Source organism: Sebastes fasciatus, chromosome 12 (assembly GCF_043250625.1).
Source record: "Sebastes fasciatus isolate fSebFas1 chromosome 12, fSebFas1.pri, whole genome shotgun sequence".
NCBI lineage: Eukaryota > Metazoa > Chordata > Actinopteri > Perciformes > Sebastidae > Sebastes > Sebastes fasciatus.
The window spans coordinates 23,019,626-23,035,944 of record NC_133806.1 but is presented as its reverse complement, the minus strand read 5'-3'; the positions used below and the strand labels follow the sequence as shown (position 1 = coordinate 23,035,944).

General features: G+C 39.0%; 1 long non-coding RNA gene across 2 annotated transcripts in view; it reads right to left on the bottom strand.

Annotated features, from left to right (window-relative positions):
* Positions 1-10,266: 10,266 nt before the first annotated feature.
* The window catches only part of LOC141779405 (uncharacterized), a 127,238-nt gene continuing 121,185 nt past the window's right edge, over positions 10,267-16,319 (bottom strand). For both annotated transcript variants that reach the window (XR_012596282.1, XR_012596283.1), the window contains exon 7: positions 10,267-13,246. This is a non-coding gene — a long non-coding RNA (uncharacterized LOC141779405). The remainder of the gene's footprint in view (positions 13,247-16,319) is intronic.

Genomic DNA, 16,319 nt, shown 5'->3' with positions numbered 1-16,319 from the left:
CTGCCTCAGTTGCCTGAATATGAGCGTACGCTACTGATATCATTAACATTTGTCAGCTAAACATGACACTTCCTCATATCAATAAAGTTTCAGTTCAAGTAGGGAAATAAATAATTAGCCCCCAAACAAAACAAATCACATTTATCTGACCGTAGAGGTTGCTGACAGTAAACAGGGAAGCTGACGGTGACACATTGCAACAAACTGGCTTGAATGGCATAAATGCAACTCTCCTCTCAAAAGTCAGAGAGCCGCAAGTAATATTTGAGTTATGCCTTTTCTATTTTTGAACATGTGTGGAAATTGTATCTCAGTATACCGGTTGTTTTTAAGAATTTAACAAAACTGGAGACATTTCCATGCATCACCAAGACGACCTCAAACACACATGCTCCTTCATATCATGTATGGGTATTAAATGTATAAAAGTTGAAGGAACAGTGTGTAACATCTAGGGGGATCTATTGGCAGAATTGGAATATAATATTAATGAGTATGTTTTATTTAGTGTCTAATCACCTGAAAATATGAATCGTTGTGTTTTTGTTACTTTAGAATGAGCCGTTTATATCTACATAAGGACTGTGTCCTCTTCATGGAGCTGGTTGCCATGTTTCTACAGTAGCCCAGAACGGAAAAAACAAACACTGGCTTCAGATAGGGCCATTTGCGTTTTCACATCATGTCGCCAAATCATATGCACTGCACCTTTAAAGAACTACTTCACCCACAAATTGTTCGATTTATAAATGATCAATTATTCCCCCCCGTTACCTTGAATTCTTGAAGAAAACTTTTTCTTGCATGCTTCCACGGTGAACGAAGAATTCAAAAATGGAGAAACATCTTAATGAATTGAAGTGAATTGAAATAAAACAGTTAGGACTCATCCGGTCTCGCACGGACGAGTAACGCGCCCGCACAAGTGTGCGACTGTTTATGCGGTAGTGTTTTAAATAGTAAGGGTTTAGCGAAAATGCATGTTTGGAAAGTAGTGAGCATAGTGAGCAGACTTGAACTATACTGAACGAGTTGTGTGAGAGTTTGTAAACTGATATTTTGATTAGGATTTGCTGTTGTTAAATGCAGCCCCCATTTACTTCAATTCATCCAGACTTGTTCTCACCGTCTTCTTTTTAGCCATGTTAGCGCCATGGCACTAGGAATGGCAGTGTCGATCTGTCAGTCGGTCCACCACTTTGGTCCAGATTGAAATATCCCCAGATCTACTATAAATATTATATCTTCTCTACCAACTCTTATGACTATCCACTGATCACCCAGACATAACTGTCAAGTGCATTAATGACACCGAAGAGTTCACTGCCACAGATGTAAGTCAATAGAAAGTAATTTTCGGAGCCCCATACGGAGTCAGGCTGTGACACATTGTTTGATGTTTTAGCTCCCTACTGTTATTACTTTACTGAATGTGAAATGACACAGTAATTATGAGGTAAAAGACTGGCAGCTTTAATTAGAGGTTATATTCAGCCATATGGAGTGAACAATTAAATAACTACTGTCATTTCACATCCAAGGTAATTAAAACATCAAACAATGTGTCACTGTCCAAATACTTATAATGCAGAGAATCACAGAAAATACACCAAAGGATGAGCTCAAATGGCAAATGACATTTTTTTTCCTGTGAAATTCAGACTGCCGGTGAGCTTCTGAGCTTCAGCGGTGAGGAGAAGTTAGTGACTGGTGCTGTGATGTATCACAGAAACACAAAGTTGTGTAGCTGTAGTGTAGATATAGAGGTCTATTCATTATTTCATCATTTTAAAATATTTAACAAAAAGACATCACAGTAACAACATCAAATGATCATGCATGATGTGTAATGACATGGCATTACATAATATGTTATATCTTTATCAGATCTAATGAGCGATGTAGAGAAAGGCGATGATGTGGCCACTTACCTTGACAAGAAACAGATTTACATTAATTACGTAATAGATCTTTTACACGGTGGACATTTTGGCTTGCCATAGCAGGATAAAAACAGGTTTAAAGGTGCTAAATGCGAGATTGGGAGCATTTCCATTGCAAATCACGGAGAAGCTCAGATTACAACACACACAGAGGGAGAGGCGACTTCATACTCTGCTCAGGTAGACATTTCTCCTTTATATAGTAAATTAGAGATATGTTTTACTATAATCAAATAGTAGATTTTTACTTCTATATTAATGCTCTGGATATCGTATAGGGCAAGCTTTAATTGATAGCATCAAAACAACAGCATTCCCTTTAGGTGAGTTTGTTTCAGGCTCCTAGTACTATCATGTCTTACCGGGACACTTGATGGATGATGATGCTTTTCCTGCTACAACAAGTCAAAATGTCTGCTGTGAAGAAGTCTATTGGTCCATCTGCAATACCAAGTGGTGACTGCCTGGTTACTCAGCAGGCTTATACATACACCGCGCTTCAACCTCTACTCCGTCATTACTCACTTTTCACTGATGTATTTATAACACCACGTTCTAGCAGATTGGAAGCACACGTAGGAAGAGGGCCAAGCTGAGCTGGAGGCAGCCCAGGAGGAGGCCAGATCTCAGAGTACTGAGCTCTTTAAAATGAAGAACTCCTATAAGGAGGCTTTAGGTCAATTAGAGACCCTGAAGAGGGAGAACAAGAACCTGCAGTGTGGAGTACATCAGGCACATTCGTCCTGTGGTTAACACTTAACTGTCTGTTCAAGTTCAACCAGGAATCTAGAATATAACACACTGGAGTTCACTTCTTACATATGAACAGATTCAATGTGTCTGGTCAAAGAGGCTATAAAGACATTGCTGGACTATTCAATCCTGTTTTGGTTGTTAAGTAACATCAGGTTAGAAGGCTTTATACAGAAAACACTACAAGCTACTGATAACACGACCTTTGTTGGACTTCTTTGCAGTATTTTGTTTCTAAAGTTTCATATTATAGCAATTCCTTTTTGTCTGCATATGAAATAATAAGGAGACGCATGTTTTAATACACAAAGCATGAAAAAGGTTATCTTACTCACCATCAGTAACCCACAGAGTAGATAGCTTACTTTCAATTATTTGGATAGCATTCATCCATGACTGAGAGAAAATAAAAAGCTAGCCTTGATAAATAAATAAACATTATCGTCTGCTAGTTCAGCTTGTGTGTTCGAGCCAAACGTTATATCGAGGAAAACACTGTTATCAAGTATTGTAACATAAAAAAGGGAACTCTTATAAAGACTTTAACAGTGTATTATGGGAGACTTGGGATAATGACTTTACATTTTACTTTAATATTATAAAAAAAAATCTTATAGTACCTTGCAACTTTATTCACTTTCATCAACCATGTTGTTGTCGTTACCATAACAGACATACCTGTGTTGTACAGTAGTCAAATAGTTTCAGTATACTGTAATATTACAGGGACTATTTGAATTCTAACAGCAAGAAATTTGCTTTTATCTGCTTGTTTTGTCTGTCGCTGTCACAGATGGCAATGTGCTAGTCAAACTATCAGTGTCATTCATAACACAAGCTACATCAGGATTTCCAGACCCAGCGCTTTGGTAATGTACAATGCACTGCAAACTAACCAAAATAACCTCAAGAATCATTTTTATTTAGAGAGTATGTCAGTAAAGCATAACATTTGAACTGCATGTAAAGTATCACATCCCTAATGCATTTCATCAGATTGATTTATTGAATTAGTCATTGCGATATTTAAAGTGCCTTGATAAGGATAACCGTGAGCGTGAGGAGTCCAAGATTCTCTGCGTTCAGCTTCTGAACGTTAAGGTCAAGAGTGAGGCTGACAGGAAGTTGGCAGAGGAGGATGAGGAGATGGAACAAATTACGAGGAATAGCCAAAGGGTCTGCATGGACTCCATGCAGAGCAATCCTGAGCTCTGCGGTGAAGAGCAGAAGCGATGCTGTGAGGATCAAGAAGAAGATAGAAGGAGACATGAATGACGTGATGATTCAACTGAGCCAAGCCAATCACCAGAAATAAGCTTGGAGATGTCCAGGAACAGCTCAGAGTAGGTTATGGATCATTGATTCAATATAGCTGTAGTCAAAACGCTGCAACAAACAGCTCAAGTAACTTTCCAGTGAAGATTCACGATTTGTATTGCTTCTTTTCTATTTTTTATTGAATATTTGTTTTTTGTTTGCCTGTTTGTTTGTTTTTTTAAGGGCTATCTTACCAACCAAACCAGGGACCATATTACAATGGTATCATGCCAAATTGGGCCAGGGGCGAAAAGCAGGAGGGCACAAAACAAGGCCTTGTGTAAAGATGATAACAGGGTAAAAAACAACAATTAAAAGACTAATAAAAAACTACAAGATATAAAGTAAAAATCTTTTTTCACAACATAGAGTCCCTTGCAAGTCCACTGCCACGCTCTCTTGTCCCGCCACTCAATCGACAAACCGCTCATCTCTCAGCCCACTTCCAGCTCTGTAGGCTAGCCGCCAGCGACATCCTTTCCGCTGTGGCTCCCCACCCACATGCCGCTGCCGTCGCCTGGAAAGAATAAGAGAAGAGCCGCCACTTTTTTTTTACTTTACTGTACAACATTTTGCCTGGACAGCTTGCCCCAGCCATCCAGACTGTGTGAAGCTCACCTGGATGAGTAGGTTTACAACTTGTGGCCCTGGTTCCTTGGACTGCTATCAGATTCGGCTCTGCGGCCACATCTGCCTGCTTCGCTCTCTCTGTGTCTCTCTGCTTCACTTTGTCGCTGCGTCGCTGCATCACTCCGTCGCGCTCTCCTCTTGTATTTCTAGCCAGCAATATCCTGTCACTGTGCTCCCGCCCCTTTTAATTGCCTCCACAGAGGTATGTTTTGCTGATGGCTGCGGCCAAGTCAAAATCACAACAGACACTCCACACACTGGACACACTAGATTCAACACAATACATGCAAGAACTAAGTAACCCACTAATAACAAACTAAATATAAATAATTGTAATTAAATGCAGGTGCCAGGTTTTGATGTCTTGCACAACAAGAACAACACCTTTGACTTTTTATTCTTACAGGAGGAACTTATGTGTGCACGTTCAGGCCGGAGCATAATGGAGCTGCAGGAAGCTCAGAAGACATGACAGATTCAAAGGTCAACAAGCAGAGGGCCAAAAGCTGTAATACTCTTTACATATTGTGTTTTCATAATGAAATATATTCTCAAATTTGTCTTATTTTCCAAATGTTTTCAAAGTGTGTATTCATAAAGCACAGAGCAATAGAGAACAGTAAGATGTCATACTTAAGTTTACATTACATGGCTTTCATTTGGCAGATGCTGTTATCCAAATGATGCATTCTGAGACATGGTTTCATAAACTCTCCAGATATCTTTGCACTATTAATCAGGTGTAAATGGTCAGAGAGAGCATTTCAACAGTGCTGATAAAATTGCCACTTTATTCACTTTTATGGTTAGTGGACAAAGCAATCCCCTGGAAGTAGAGAGGTGATTTTGTTTGCGATTCTACCTTTCACACACTGGGTGACCAGTGGGCCCAAATCCCCAAAAAGTAGTGCAATCATCTAATAGCGATGGAGCTTTTCACTTAGAAACAGTTACAACCGAGCCACAGCAGTGGCACTAAACTACACAGGCTGATTATGGGCTTGATTTTAAATTACATGACTTCAGCTAAGTGGGGGTGATTTACAGAATCTTAACTCTCCAAGCCAAGAATTGAGCAGGAATGGGCCACAATAGCTACCTGTAACAACACAGAGGCAGTGATGAAACTTGCCTTCAGGCTGCGCTGTAGGAGTGAACAACAGAGGAAGCATCTATTTCTCATGTACATCAGTAGCAGGTACACACACAGACACCCACACTTGTACAGTACACAAAAATACTGACATTGATTTGTACACATGCACAAACCCTCACACACACAGGCACACACTCAATAGGTGGTCTGACAGAAGTGGTTTATTGTGCATGAATGCTCCTCAAATTTCACCGTGTTGCATCAGCCAGCCAACTGTGTTTTTGCTAAATTAGTTTGCCCTCGTTTCCTAGAGCAAATGAAACAGCAGAGTATGCAGTGTAAATGACATTTAGATCTCACATTTAAAGTGAAACGCAACTGTGCAAAATGTAGATATATTATCTTTTATGTGGTTTCATCCCCTCTCATTTCCCACTCACTTTGTTTTGTCCTCATAATTTCTGATATATTTGTAATAACATCAAGACATTTTATCTACAAAACATGGGGAATAGAGTATTGAGGTTACTAAAGAGGAAAAGTAATGTCATATTATGTTTGCCATATAGGACATTACTGCATATGCTGCTTACCATAAGCTGTGTTTACTGCATCTGATTAAAACAGCTGCTTTATAAAAAAAAAAGGGCCCCATTTTGCATTGATCAATTGAAGACTTTAGACACGTGCATGTGCCGCTCTGCACTGTGCTCATACTGCGCTTACGGCTGATAACGCCATCCACACCGAAGCGGGTTAGGGTTAGGGTTCCCGCCCAGGTAAACACGGTTAGCCCTGTCAACAGTGTTGCCGTAGTTTGCTAGCACTTTTAGCACCGTTAGCTGCGAGCTGTCGACTCAGCCGTCGACATGTTGAGAGCCATGTGGAGGCAATAGATACGCTATGAATTTCGAGCATTCACCTTTAACATCGTTAAGAGAGTTACAAAAGTACCAGCACCACATTCATATGTAAGGGATAATGTATAGCAAGCCGGTCATTATTATAATAATAATAATAATTTGACACAAAATATTGATTTAAAATGATTTTATTGATTTAAAAATAATTGTATTGCTTCCACTAAAAAAATAGTTCTCTTGCTGTGTACGGAGATCTGTACAGAACTGCGTCCATAGCAACGGTCTGTTATTCAGAGCAGCGATCTGCTACCAAATAAATAACAGACCGAAGAATGCTGTAATTGACCAATCAGAATACAATATTGTAAAATATACAGAATACAATAATGTATATGATATGATACATACGGTAGATTTTTATAGATTCCTTGAAAAAGTATATTCCATCTAAAATAAATATTTATCAAATGTAATGTTTTCCGCATGCTCATAAAGAATGCAACATGTAATTATGTTGTGCCTGAAAATACATACAGTATGTATAAATATGTATAGTTATTTGGTTTAATTTGTCAGAAAACACTTTGTGCACAAGTCTGATTATGCAAACATGGCGATGAGGCTTTGAAGCGTTGTCAGTCTGACATGCGCTTGGTTTGTTTAACTAATTAAATGATTAATCATTTCATTACTTATTCATTTATTTGTTCATATATTTACCCATTTCATCAGTCATTCATTGAGTCATATAATGTGATACAAAGACTTAAACACCATCATACATTAATTATATTTTGGGGGGGCATGATAAGTCAGCAGATCACAGTTATGACAATTTATTAGTCTTCATATCTCACCATGGCCATTTGTCAGTCTCATGCCCAAAGATCAGGTAAGATTCCTTTTTCTGTTGACAAAGAGTCCATTCTGCAGACAGAGAGAAACATTTATACATCTGATACCCTGTGTTTTAATGGTACGGAAGTTTAAAACAAGCCGTATTATGTTTTGCACAAGTGAGGGCCATGCACACACTTCACTGCTGTCATCTTTTATTCAGTGTGTAACAACATCACAAATGTTGCACCAGCATAAAGGTGTATTCTTGTGTCACTAACACGTCCAAGGCAGATAAATAAATAAATATATTTACTTTGCGGAGCGGTGTCAGTTTACTTCAGCAGCCCTAAACCCATCTGTTCTGAGGTCTTTAAAACATCTGGCAGAATTTATTAAGGATTTTAACACAAATCAGTCATATCAAATGAAACACATAAACCCAAAATAACAAGCAAGTTTCCTGCCTACCGAAGTCGTTCGCTGTGCCTCAAAAACAAGTGTTGTGTTTGTATCTATGTATTTTATCAAACGGCTCTTGTTCTTGGGTGTAGGTGATAGCTGGCACTGTAAATGTTTCATCATCCTTCCTGCCTCCTGTCTCAAAAACTAAAAGAAGAAAACATGTTTTCTTTTTTTCAATCTTAGAGAAAGCAAAAAAATGCAGCTGCTCGTGTGCATGCTGAGATACACGTACACACACACACACGTGCACACACTGCAGGCCTGTCAGGCCCGGTTTCTTCAGTGAAGTTACAGACTGTGTCTTTCATCATGGTAAAGAGAATGTGTGCAGGGCATAGTGACAGTTTCACATACACAGCCACTGATTTAGGCCCAACCCCGCTGGTATTTTTAGCTATCGAAAAATCTTCTTTTTTTTTTTTTCAAACAGAATTTGTCTGATAGTTAGTTTGGGTGGTGCTGCTCTTGTATCGTCTTTAATCCCCTCTCACGTTGTACTGAATGCTCTTTCTTCTGCACAGTTCTGGGTTGTTTTGTTCTAGTCTGGTCTCGTCTGCAATGCTTTGGTGTAGATTTTTTTGTTTTTATCATTTTCTATTCTATTCTATTATATTATAGAGTAGCACAAAGGAAACTGTGTACCACATACTGTTGCAGTTACATACAGTGTCAGAATTCAACCTCCACCCCTTCACAGATATTTTTAACTCTTTTGACAGTTTTTTTTTCCAACAGAACCTGACTTTGAGACAGAGTGATGGTAAAAGTTGTGGGGAATTTTCTTCTTTCTTGTGTCACTTTTCTCTGTTCTGATGTGCTGTGTTTGATTTCTTTGTGTTGTCGAAGTCTATTTTAAGCTGTTCCTTTTCTTTTTTTCGTATATTTTTGTATTCCACTACATCCTGCTCTCCTATTGCAAGCTCTTCTCTTTAGTGCCCCTGCCGTATCACATTTGTCTATTCTATATTCTGACCTTCCTGTTATTCGCTGCATTTTTAGTATCTCCGCATCAGGTGCAGTGAGTGACAGTTATTGGTCTGGTGTCAGTGGCTCAGGCAGGCGTTACCTCTCTTTAAGGCTGATCTCATTTCCTGCACACTTCCTCTGCGGGGTTAACGGCTGGCAGGCTCATGCACATCCTGGCTGAGGTACATGCTGTAGGAGGGGAAAACTAAATAGGAGCCATTGCTGTCATGGGAGCTAACAAGTGGGAGATAGCATGTGTGTATAGTGGCTTTTCACAGCGTAATGTCCAATTAAGCCAATTGATTACAGGTGACATAAAACACTATGCAGCTATGATGATCATAACTCTTCTTTAATTGTCCCGTAGAAGCTGTCATTTCTCATTCTTGCTTCTCCCCTTCTGCAGTATGTATGCGTCTGAGCCCTAGTTGAGCGAAATAAGTGCAGGTAACATCATTTCTGCTTGTTAAAATTTGTACTTAACTTTGCAAACAAGCATTTTATACATCTCAGGAGGAGAACCGGGGGTGCAGACTCTTTGGAACCTTAAAAAAAAAAGTGCTTTTTGAGGAAAGTTATTTGTAGAGTGTTAAAATTGATGTCATTAATCAAATGACTTCCTCCAGAAAGTTGAGAAATAGGAACCAGAGAGCCTTATTTTGCTTTTGCACTGTCTAATGGCTTGTTTTTTGCTCAGCAAAGAGGCTGTAGCTGAAGTGGAGAAAGCAGATGGGGGAAAATGGAGGGTGAAGAGCAGACAAGATGATATTCCACCAAAAATGGAAAGTACGCAGTAGTGGTGGTAATGTTTTTCATGGACAAAAAATAGTTAGAAAATAGAATTTGACCTTACAATGTTTGTGTCACATATAAGAAGACATGTTGAAGGAAAGTTGTAGGAAACATATTGGATTAGTAGACTATTCTTTAACATATGTTTGCCCTACTTTAAGTTAATACTACTGTTATACTGTATACCATGCATATGTTTACTACTTCAGTGGAACCTCACATGTACTGCTACCAACCAAATATCATTAATAAGTAAGAAGCAGGGAAACCAAGATGGGTTTTTTTTACAATAAGGGCTACGTTAACATTACAGCTCACAAGCTATTAAACATATGTATTCATCCACAACAAATGTTGTTCCTATTTTTTTTTTTATTAAAGCTCATTTTACGTTTCAAGCACAATACATGATCCAGATAGCAGCTCGCAGGAATAAAGCCAGATGTTGGACAGATCTGAAGGCAGAGGTTTTTTTTCTTTTTTAAGCCAGGCTATAGGCTGACAGAACGTTTGACAAACTGCCCTAGAAAATAATGAAATCCCTTTACCTGGCATTTAGATCCATACCATATAATGACGGTGAAATCAACTGAATCTCCAATGATTTATTAAACACTTTATTTAATGAAATTCAACTCCACACAGTTCCAACGGAATAACATTCACAGACATTCAAGTAAAACCATTTTACCACCCATTCAATTCCATACCATCCGATATGCAGGCCAGAGGCTCATTTTGACTCACTTTCAATCAATCCAATGTGTGATTCAGACATTTATGTTCACTTGTGAGGGCTGTTAAAGGGAAACTAAGCTCAGACCTCCTTCCTGTTTTGTGTTTACTGGTGAGACTTTAATGGTATATATCATCAGCATGCTGTACTGGGCAATATACCATTTGCACTGTAATGGTATGTCCCAAAGTCTTTTGATTTTCCTGTCTGGCAGACTGACTGGGGGCCCTGAGCAGAGGGAAAGGAAGTGTGATAAACTGTCCGTGGAAAACATAGGGGGCCCACGTCTGACCACTGTAGCCGGGGTTAGTAACCACAGACAGAGATGGAAGGAGGCAGATAGAGAGGCTTCAAAACTGTTCACTGCAGGCGTGCGATAGGGCTAACCCAGCTCTGGTATTTTGGATTCTCTACATGTTGTTTTCTTATTTAAGGAAAAAGAAATGTTTTCTTCAATATGACAGGTTTAAACACTTAAAGCTGTTAAGTAGCCATGAGGGCATCCACTTTGGTCCAGACTGAACTATCTCAAAAACTATCAAATGGATTGTCATGAAATTTTGTGCAGAAATCCATGGTTCCCATGAGGATGAAATCGTGACTTTGGTGATTCCCTGACTTTTCATCTCTAGTAAAACCAGTAATTCCAGTAACTCCAACATCTACATCATATTTAGGTTGAACATTTTTACAGATATTTATGGCTTCTAGATGATGTATCCTAGTGATCCCCTGACCTTTCCTTTAGCACCCCTATGTGCTTGACATTTGTGGTTTTTAGTGAAATGTCTTGGCAACTATTGGATTGATTGCCATCTAATTGTGTACAAACATGACCAAACTAATGCCCTTCCAAGATGAACATGGATGACGTTAGCATTTTAGTAATTTTCAATATTTTAGCATTAAGCTTAAAAGCATCTTCAAAGCATGTCTAGCCACATAGAGCTGCTAGCATAGTTTCTTAGTGTCAAGTCATCAAAACATTAACAATATCCAGGCTTTACGAGATATTACAAAAAGAAGAAACCAAATATAATTGTTACCTGATGTAAGGGTAAATATAGTCAATAAGTTGCAAATGAAAAGAGTTTTGTCATGAAAATATATGATGTTTAATGAAAGAAAATGAATAAATAAGGATAATGTGGACTGTATAGTCAAAAAAGGAAACCACATAATTGCAGATGGTAACTAAAGTAGACCCATTATTACTGTTGAAAGGTGGTTTCTATAGGGCCGTCCCAGGGGGGTGCGAGGCCATGTGCCAACTCGATGTGCGAGGCCCGGCTCGTTGACATGCATGAGCATGAATCACGGTCACACTCGCACATAGCCATTCTAGTTCTACTCTACGCAGCTATTCTAGTTCTCCTCGGGCCCGGCGCCACGAGGGGTCTTAGTTGGATTTTTTTGCCCCCTCTGTTTATGCTTTATGTATCTATAGAAAAATAGAAAAAATAACAACATTACTGGCCGAGATACATGTGACTATCACTTCACTGTTGTTTCGTAACCATGGACAGCGCTGTTTGTTGTGTGTAGGGGCCGGGTGTGCTTGTGTAGGTGCGGCGCTTTCCGTAGTACACTTTCACTGGAAAACAGTTGACAACACTGAGCTGGGTTTTTCGGTTAGATCATTTTTATATTCTAGAGTATTCTTGCTAATTTCTTAAAATTACCAACCCTAGCTTTAACAAGACATTTACTTCATAATTTAAAACACCTTTGTATGTATGACGCATTGCTCACAGCATCTCAAGTCACCACCATCATTACCATAGCACCCTGTGGCAAGGCACTCAACTCTTTAAAGCACAGATGTGGAAGATGTAGTAAAGGAAGAGGTACACTTTATATTGCATCATTCCCACACGGCTGGTAGATTCTCATAATGAAACGTGTAGTCCATGTTTCCATGAGTCGGTTGAGTAACCATTAAAATCCTTATTCAACCTTATATTACCTAAATTTTTCGCAGAACTATACAATATTCATTAATAATCTATGTTACGATGATAAAAGTGGAACGCTGTACATATATTGTCATATTAGAGCTCTACAATCTGGGAATATTTCTCCGCAGAGCTGTACATATTGTATGAGTACATGTCCTTAATGTTGTCTTCGTTCCCCCGTGACCAAATTGGGATCACACTTCTTAACAGATACAGTGCACATACATGAATATGTTATTGTACCAGACACTAGGGTTGTCAAAGCGGTGTAACACCGTGAATCCTTAGATGCATACATTGTTCTGACCGCATGTTCTTTCACATGTACATACATGAGAAGCGTTAGGAGAAAGCTATGTACCGTAAAGAGGAGCATGTACAGTATTAGTGGAATAAAAATGTGGACAGCAAATAAACAGCACTTTCCCACGCGTCAGTGAACATGAACAAGAATAGGCTTTTTTCAAATCCATCATACACACGTATAGTAAAACACATCCTGAATATGCAATTAAGGATTATTTCATTCTTGAGAAACTTTACAGCAAGAGTTGTTATGATTCTCACCATATCACACATACAAAATAACATCAATGTATAATGATTTTCGAACTTATTTACAGCCAGTGATATCCTGTGAAAAGTAACGCTTGAGAAGATTGCACATCCCAAACTTCTAATTTGGACTCAAAAGACACCAGATGTTTCCAATATATTTAAAAGCGAAACACCTGAGTTGCAGTCGAAGAAGTTATGACAACGGAGATGACGAACAATCGGATGTTACCGTATATGTGACAAATGTGCATAATTAACTGTTAACTCTGTCAAGCTGTTTTCCTCTTCATCTTCATTTTCTTTTCCGTTTCGACGCAGGTTTCTTTGCAGATCTGCATTATACACACACATAGAGAGAGAGAGCAAAGATGAATGCATGTAAATATGAACAATTTTTGAAAAATACCAAAGAATAAAAGTCATGGAAACAGCAAAAACAACTGTAATTTTTCATTGAAAGAGCATTTCCCTGCTGATGGAGTACATGCGGGCGCCTGTGATGATATATGATATTGCACACAGTGAGACAGTCACCGGTATTACACAAGATCACCAAAGATGCATTTGTATATTTACTGTTTCAACCATAACTTTCATTGCCCAATGTCTCACTTACATGGTCTTATCTTTCACTCGCTGTCAGTATTAGAACATGTAAGAATGAAGACATCTTGACTGTATATCTCTAATACAATGTAAGACAAGAAAATTAGTCTGCAGACACTCTAGCGGTCCCTAGAGGATGTGCTGCTCTTTACACCTCATGTGAACAACCAAACCCTAACTACCTGAATGCACTGTTGCTGTTAGACTGAAAGCCTGAAATCAGAGGACCAACTTTGCCTGTAGGGAATCTGCAGCTTGTCTCTCAATTAGTGCACATTTTACTTACATTGCATCTGCGCTTAAAGACCATTATCTATAGACAGGAGTCCTGGAAGATAATGATGTTTGCTATTCTGGGAAATTCAACATGGGATCATTACTCAGCATGTTCGAGAGTGTAAGCCAAAGTCTGAATCTGAGTGTCTATGCGAAATGAAAATGGCCTCATAAATCATCACTCTTTAATACTATATCATTAAACAGGAACTGACATATAAATCACTACAAAGTCTATATTATCCCCGGGAGGGGGGGTATGTGCACTTTGCACTGTCGGTTCTGTCTGTCTCCCAACATGTCAGTTTGGCAGACTTCACGTCTGGATCACTGTCATTATGACAATCATAACAATTAACAGGGTATGGTATTTTAAATATCCCAAATTGAAGGTCAGTGTCTTGTCAGAGAGGCTGGATGTCTATATGTACAGCCATAGGAACAAGTGACAATGGTGGGTTACACATTTGTGTCTCACTTATACCGTAAATTCCTAGATACAGCATATACAGGTAAATACAGACTACTACAGTCAGTGTATAAGCAAAGTGGTTTTATGTGACAGAGTGGGACTTATATTGGGGGAATTAAACTTGCAGTAGGCAGAATATTTCTGGCATCATTGGGCAAAAATTCCATAATAACCTTTCAGCGTATTGTAAATCAAGTGTTTTGAGATAAAACTAGACTTTTGCAACTCCTCATGGCTCTGTTTTCAGGCTTTAAAAAATCTAGACAGGAGACTTTGGCCAATCACAGGTCATTTCAGAGAGTGGGCGTTTTTTATTGGCTGTTCATTCAACAGAGACAGCTGTCAATCACCCGCAAACTCTTGTAGTGTACTGTTTAGCTGTAGAATAAGAAAGCGTATGGGCGGTGCTTGGTATTTCCTCAACTGACCTCTACATGGCTGCCAGGTCACAAACTTTCTCATTTTACAGCTAAACAGTGCACTACAAGATGTTTCTGAAAACACAACCGAAATAGGCATTACAGTAACAGTAAGAATACTGATTCATATTGATCAGCGCTGCCTAGTTTGACCGTTTCATCGGAGTTTGTGAGTGATTGACAGCTGCTCAGAGATGGCAGCCTCCAGCTCGGCTCTGATTGGTTGATTTCCTCCGGTCTGTGAAATCTTGCAGATTCCATTAGGAGCACCGGAGGACACCTGAGGACACCTGAGGACACAGAGGCACGTGATTTCTTTCAGACTACCTGTCTCATGCACTACTGTCAGGATATAGTGACCGTTTTACAATTTTTTTTTAATCATATTTGCTCCATTTCTATCCACTGCTGCTTTACTTGGTAACAACAAACTCAATTAGTCTGGTGAGGAAAACTCTGCTATATAAAATCTACAGCCTGATCTGTAAAGGACCCAAATAGGCTGGTAAAAGAGGATATCATGTGGAAGTCATCAAACCTAAATAGAGTCCGATATTATGGATTTATGCTTAGAACAGCAAATTAGACGGAATTACCCTCCAGACTGTGTCTCTCGTATATCAGACAGTCAGACAGTCCAACTATATCAGTATGTGTCATCTCACAGTGAACATTGCAGTCGTGACTCACCATGACAAATCTGAACACACACACTCGCAGCTACAAAGAACAATTGTCTAATGTGATAAATCTTATCAATAGCTTGTTTATATTCTTGTCGTTAAAATGAACAATTATTCATGGTTCATTGTAACAGTCTGATCTTATCAAATGTGAATGCTTTTTCGGAAATGTGACGCAACAATGCGGTGGAGGACATTTTATTATCTAGTATATATGCGTGCCCGTTCGTCTAGGTACAGTCATCGTCTCCATGGTCACGCGAGACCAACATGGTTTATATTGAAAACGTGAACACATGGTTTCTCACTCGCATGAGTGTAAACATGCAAAAACAAAAGGAGTCACCACTCAGCACGACAACAAGTCAGCTCCTTCCACGATGATGTTGAAGTGAAGAGAGGTGTGTGAGTAAAAAAAGATGCATAGTGACGGGAGAAAGGAGAGAAAACCCTAACCAAATTAACCCTCCTGTTACCTTCAAATTTACTAACATCTTTTATCCTTAGGGTCAATTTGACCCCAGCAATTTAACCTCCAGAAAATGATTATAATTAAAATTGTTACCCAAGTTTATGTGTCAGGTACTTTATGTTTGTTTGTTGACTACCTAAATAGCCCTTTAAATAAAATCAATATCTTCACGGGAACCATATTTTGCCGCCCCCAAAGCGTGGGGAAATATCAAAGTTCTCGCGAGAATGATGTTTCCCCTCCCCCATGTCGTGTGAACTATCAGTGGTTCTCGCACTACTACAGTTATGGTTATGTTAGGTTAGGGCCCTAAAGCTTTTTGAAGATTATAAAGTTGCATGTTATAGTGACCTCAATATCATCCAAAACAAATGTGTGTAAAATGTTGATATTTCTTATATGTTTTATACAGCTAAAACAGCCTGGGGTCAAATTGACCCCAAAGAACACCGATGCGTACAGCATGTGTACAGGACA